We start from the raw sequence: 6236 nt of genomic DNA on the forward strand, positions 1-6236 counted from the left end.
CCCAGGATCAGAAAAATGTTCTGTGTTTTTCTCTTAAAGCTTTACTGTTTTCATTGTACATCTAGACCTACAAGCTATCTGAATTGATTCTGTTTTATGGGGTGAAGTAAGAAGGGCAGAGGAGGAGGGAGGAAGTGGCATGAAGAGCAGTGCGGGGGTACAGAAACAGAGACCAGATCATCCACCAGTGGCTTCTGCATCATCCTAAGGTGTTGAGCCTGTGGCCTGAGGGTAACAGGAAGCCCCAAAAAGACCCAAAGCCAGGACTGATGTGCTTGATCACTTCTGCCTCCCCAGCAAGGTACGATGTCTGGGGAATACTGTTACAAACAGGAACAGTAATATTTTCTGTCTCCTGCTCTAGTCTCCACGAGCTCTCCAGTGGCTGTGAGGAGGAGAGTTAGAGGATTCCTTCACAACAGCCTCCACAGTGTGTTTTGTCCATGTTTTTTAATATCACCCTCAGTAAGAAATACCTTTTACAACACAATTCAACTGAATTTCACGGAATTGTGTTTAAAAACAACACCACCAACAAAATGCTGCCCTGGACTGCCAAGTCCACAACGGCAGTGACCATGACCGTGTAACCCTTTTGATTATCACTGTGGCCTCTATCACATCACGGTTATTACTAAGTATGTATTTACTGAACGAATGGACGGATGGATCAGGAAATGATTCAGAATGCCTTGCAAACTACAAAGAGTTGCACGGATGCAAACAAGTGCTATTAGCAACCAACTCAGCTGTATTTATGAGACTCTGTGTTGACCACTCAGCAGAGCAGGCAGTGGGAGTGGAAGCTGAGGGCGGAGGAGAGCTGGGATTTGGGTTTGCCCACGTCCCACACTGGGCTGACTCATACTCCTCCCCGGGCCAGGGTCCTTCCCCTTAGTCCCACTTCCTCTTTTACGGACCAGAAGTAATTTCAGTAGTATATGGGGGACATTACAGCCGTACCTCGGTTTTTAATGTAATCCGTTTCGGAAGACGGTTCCAGTTCTGAAACATTTGAAAACCAAGGCGTGGTTTCCCATAGAAAGTAATGCAAAATGGATTAATCCGTCCCAGACCTTTAAAACCAACCCCTAAAACAGCCATTTAACATGAATTTTACTATCTAATGATATCACAGATCCATAAAATGATACACACTGAAAGCAATGAACACAATATACTGTACTGTGAAAGCAATAATAAATAAATACAATGGAAAAACAGTACTGTAGATGATAAAAATATGTAATTTTTTCTTACCTGCAATGGTGACAGTCATGGTTTGGATGGGGGGTCCCCTTCAATAATCACAACAGGTGACCGTTGTTCGGGTGTTCTGTGGCCCTCTTCCAGAATCACTGTAGGTGACTCCTCTCCTGCCATTCCTTCCCTTGATTTTTTTACACCACTGACACCTGGTTCAGACGCACTGGATCTTTTCCTAACTAAAAATTTTTCAATTGACATTTGCTTTTTCCGACGTTTTAAAATTTGTCTAAGGTGAGACACAGCACTGTCATTGAAAGTGTTAGTGGCATGACTTAACACCAGCTTTATCAGGGTGATATTTTTCAACAAAAATTTGCACTTCAACCCATTTTGCACACGTTTCTTTGATCAGTGCAATAGAAATGCTTTCCCTTCCCTCCTCCTCCGAAGACAATTCCTCAGCTGCTCCCTGTTGCTGCTCCGCCAGAATGTTTGGAAGGTCTTCTGTGGGGAGCTCAGTCTCGTGGTCCTCCACTGACCCCTCCACATCATCGCTACTCACTTCCAAGCCCGTGGACTTTCCCAGAGACACAAAATCCTCAACAATAGGAGCATCCTCTCCAACACCCTCAAATACACATGCAGGGACAGCTTCTGGCCAGTTTCTTCCATGCTGACTTAATTGTTCTGTGAGACACAGCCCTCCATGCTTTGTCTATGAGATGCAAGCAATGTAGGATATTGAAATGATTCTTCCAGAACTCTCTGAGGGTTAGCTCTGTGTCCAAGGTCACCTCAAAGCGCCTTTGGAACAGTGCTTTGGTGTAAAGCTTCTTAAAATTTAGGTATGACCTGCTGGTCCATGGGCTGGATGAGTGGTGTCCTGTTGGGGGGCAAAAACTCTACAACGGAACTCTTCCATCAACTCATCCTCCAAGCCTGGAGCGTGAGCTGGAGTGTGAGCTGGAGCATTATCCATAGCAAGCAGGCGCTTCATTGGAAGAGTTTTGTCTTGGAGGTATTTTTTACGCTTGGCGCGAACGCTTCATGATCCCACTCAATAAAAAACTGCCTAATTACCCAAGCTTTGCTGTTTGCCCTCCACATCACATGCAGTTTGCTTTTTATGACACTGTTTTTCTTAAATACCCTGGGGTTCTCAGAATGGTAGACTAGCAAAGGCTTCAACTTAAAGTCCCCACTTGCATTCCCACAAAATAAAAGGGTTAGCCTGTCTTTCATGGGCTTGTGTCCTGGCTATGACTTCTCCTCCTCCGTTAGGTAGGTTCTCTTTGGTATTTTCTTCCAAAAGAGGCCTGTCTCATCACAGGTGAAAACTTGTTGGGGAAGGAAACCCTCTGCCTCTGCATAATTTTTAAATTCCAAAACAAATTGGTCGGCGTCTTCTCTGTTGGCACTGGCAGCTTCACCATGTCTCACCACATTGTGTATGCCACTTCTCCTCTTAAACTTTTCAAACCACCCTCTACCTGCCTTGAAAATATCACTCTCAGCACTTGTTCCAGGGGTGTTTTTGATGAGGTCAGCATGCAAATGTAAAGCTTTTTCACAAATCATGCTCTCAGAAATGCTGTCACTGGCCAACTGTTTTTCATTTATCCATATGAAAAGCAATTTTTCCACTTCTTCAATTGTCTGTGTTCTTTATCTTCTAAGTATCTTAACACCTCTTGCAACATTGGCTCTTTTAATGGCTTCTTTATTTTTTAAGATGGTACAAATTGTAGATTTGGCCATACCAAACTGCGTTGCCAGATCACATACACAGACACCACTTTCACGTGTGGAAATAATTTCCTTCTTCACCTCGATTGTTCTGTTAATGATTCTCTTGGCTCTGCAGCTTTTATCCATTTCTCACAGCAAGGGGTGATTGGCAGAGGGCTTCTGAGGTGGGATGAGCACAGACTGATTGCTCACAGTCACCAAATAAGCCCAAATATCACCTCTGCATTGCGGGGGTGCTCAAGGATCCACAGCCGACAGCTAGGCCTCAGGATCTTGCCCTCAGCGGAAGCTGCGTGGCATGTTCGACTTCCGAGGCGTGTTAGAAAACCGAGGCATTTCCCTCCGGGTCTATGGCGTTCGTAAACCGAAATGTTCGTCAATGGAGACGTTTGAAAACCGAGGTACCACTGTAGTCTCACACTGGCAAGGGCAGGGTTTTCTTTGACCTCCCAAAGATTATACAGCATCTAAAAGAGAGTATACAGCAACAAATGTACCAGGTAATATTTTTCTCTGAATAGGGTTTGAAAAAGACACTGGTGTAGATATCTTGAAAGTGCATTTGGCTCAGGGAGGTTCCCCAGGGGCCACTTAAGCCCTTAATTTCCTCCTGCCTCTTGAACCATATCGATCAGTATCAACTGCAAAGCCCCTCCCACGAGTTCTCAGTAACCGAAGTTCTCTAAGGAAAAAGCCAAGCCAAGGAACCAACCTTAAAAGGAGCAGTTTGCCCAGAGTAGCAAAGCTAACTGGGCCTGAGCAAGGACTTCCTCTCTGTGTCAATATTCCTGCAAGGTTTAAGAATTAAGATCGCATTTGAAGAAGGGCTTGTCAAAAGAAATAGCTGTCTTTTTCAAAGAGCCAGAAACCTTGGTGATGGATGAAGTCATCATTAGAGATCTTTAGTTCAGGACTGCAGAAACAGTTGAATAGTTTTAGGTGACTGCAGGGAAACTTCCAGTCCCAATCCCATGCAGCATTTTTCACTCAACAAGCAAACCAAGGGTTAAGACCAGGTTCTAAAGAAGTCCTAGGGTTTAGGATTAAGGGAATTTGGAAACAGGCAGACCTGTGTTGGATTCCAGTCTCCCCCTCTTACATGTTTTTTAAGTAATCACTTTGATCAGTTTAAGAACACCTGAGCTTAACATTCGTCATCTATAAAATTTCAAAGGTGCTCTGAGGATTTAGAAAAAAAAAGAAAATAATTTAGCACTATACCTGGCACATTGTAAGTATTGAATAAATAGTTGTGCTGGTCGCGGTGGCAATGATGATGATAATCCTTTTTTTTTTTTTTTTTTAATTTTTAAAATTGATTTTAGAGAGAGAGGAAGGGGGAAAGAGAGAGAGATCAATTGGCTGCCTCCTGCACCCCCCCCCCACTGGGGATCGAACCCACTACCCAGGCATGTGCCCTGACTGGGAATCGAACCTCGACCTCCTGGATCCTAGGTCAATGCTCAACCCCTGAGCCATGCCGGCCAGGCCAGCCAGACTTCATTTCAAACGCTGTTGTTCTATGAGGCTTTCTTTGGTCACTCAAGTCAAGCAAGCTCTCTGGCAAGCCCCACTGCGTCCCAACCTTCTTCTGTTTGTGTGAGTGCCCCTGCAGCCTTTCAATAAAGACTGCTTTCTACCTGAGCTCATCTGAATGAGTTTCTGCTTCTTGCAACCAAAAGAGCTTTGACTCAAATACCTCTCATGAATGAGGTTTTAAACATATTGAGTGTGAGTGTGTTGGAAACACAAGGGAAAGTGGAAGCAGAGAGAGGGTGGAATGTGGGAGTCATGGGCTGATCATCAACACTGATTCAGAAGCCATGAGACCTCTGTGGAGGGAAAGAGAAAGAAAAGACTGGAAACATGACTGATTTCAAGAGGAACTTAGATAAATTCTTGTCCTACTACATGAAATCCCACTACCATTGAGCACCTAGTGTGTGTGTGTGGCCGGGTACTATCTAGGTACTGGGAGAGAGTGCAAAGAATGCAAAAAAAGGTAAGACACAGCCTCTGCCCTTCAGGAAATTACAATGCTTACTGAGTACAGATGAACTGCAATAATGACTATTTTGTAGGTCTTTCTGTCGGGTCATAAAACCTGAGATGGAATAGGACAAGATCGTATCAAATAATATATTCAAAAGTACTTTGTAAATGGAAAATAGTTTTGTAAATTAATTGACATCAATATTCAGACCAGGAATAATAACAGTCCAGAGTTATGTAGGACCTACTATGCCAAGCACAGTGACAAATCTTTTACACATATTTATTCTCTGAAGGAAAAAATTACCCTGGAAAGAGGTAGGTACTGCTAGCCCATTTTACAGATAAAGAAATGGAACCTCAGAGGCAAACTCTTTATCCCAGGTCGTGAAGCTAGTGAGTAGCAGAACCAGAAATAAATCCACAGTTATGTTTAGCAAATTTTTGACAGAGGTGCTAATGTAATTCAATGGATAAAGGATGATCTTTTCAATAAATGGTACTGGAACCACAGGATATCCATATGAAAAAAGGAATCTTGACCTTTACCTCACATCACAGACAAAAAATTACCTGGAAATAATGTTCTGGCCACCATGTCCAGAAGAATATACCTAAGGAACTAACAGTAAAGGTAGAATAAGATCCCTATTGTACCAGACAAGGAGCGACAAGCTAGCCCAATAATTACACTCCCCCCCAGTTCCTATAGAAAGAACAAACCATAACCCCCGTTACTCATTGTAAACATTACATCGTGTTTAAATCGTCCCTTTTGTGTTGCTAAAGGCCCTCCCTTGTTTCCTGTAACAAAAGCTGACAGCCTGACAAATTATTGGAAACGCCTTTACTCCAGTGCCTCTGTGGTTACCGAGCATAAAGTGAGAGGACTGAGGGTCGGGGCTGCAGTTCGGCTCTCACATGGGGGAGACGTTGCAATGTAGCCGCTGGCCAGCTAATAAAGGCTCCAAAATTCAAACGCAAACTCTGGTGGTCGTCTGTCGCGGGTCCCCCCAGAACAACAAGTCATAGAGCTAAAAGTAAAAGCTAAAACACAAACTTCTAAAAGAAATCATAGGAAAAAATATTCGCAACTTCGAGGTAGGCGAAGGTTTCAGGCAGGACATAAAAGCATAAACCACAGAGAAAAAAACTGATGAATTAGATTTCATCAAAATAACAAAAAAACTGAAACAGCAAGAAAATCTTTGCAATGCAAATACCCAATAAAGGACTTTTAACCTGAGTATACAAGGAACTCTGAAAATTCAATAAAAAAAAAGGTA

Source organism: Miniopterus schreibersii (assembly GCF_964146895.1).
Source record: "Miniopterus schreibersii genome assembly, chromosome: 4".
Lineage (NCBI taxonomy): Eukaryota > Metazoa > Chordata > Mammalia > Chiroptera > Miniopteridae > Miniopterus > Miniopterus schreibersii.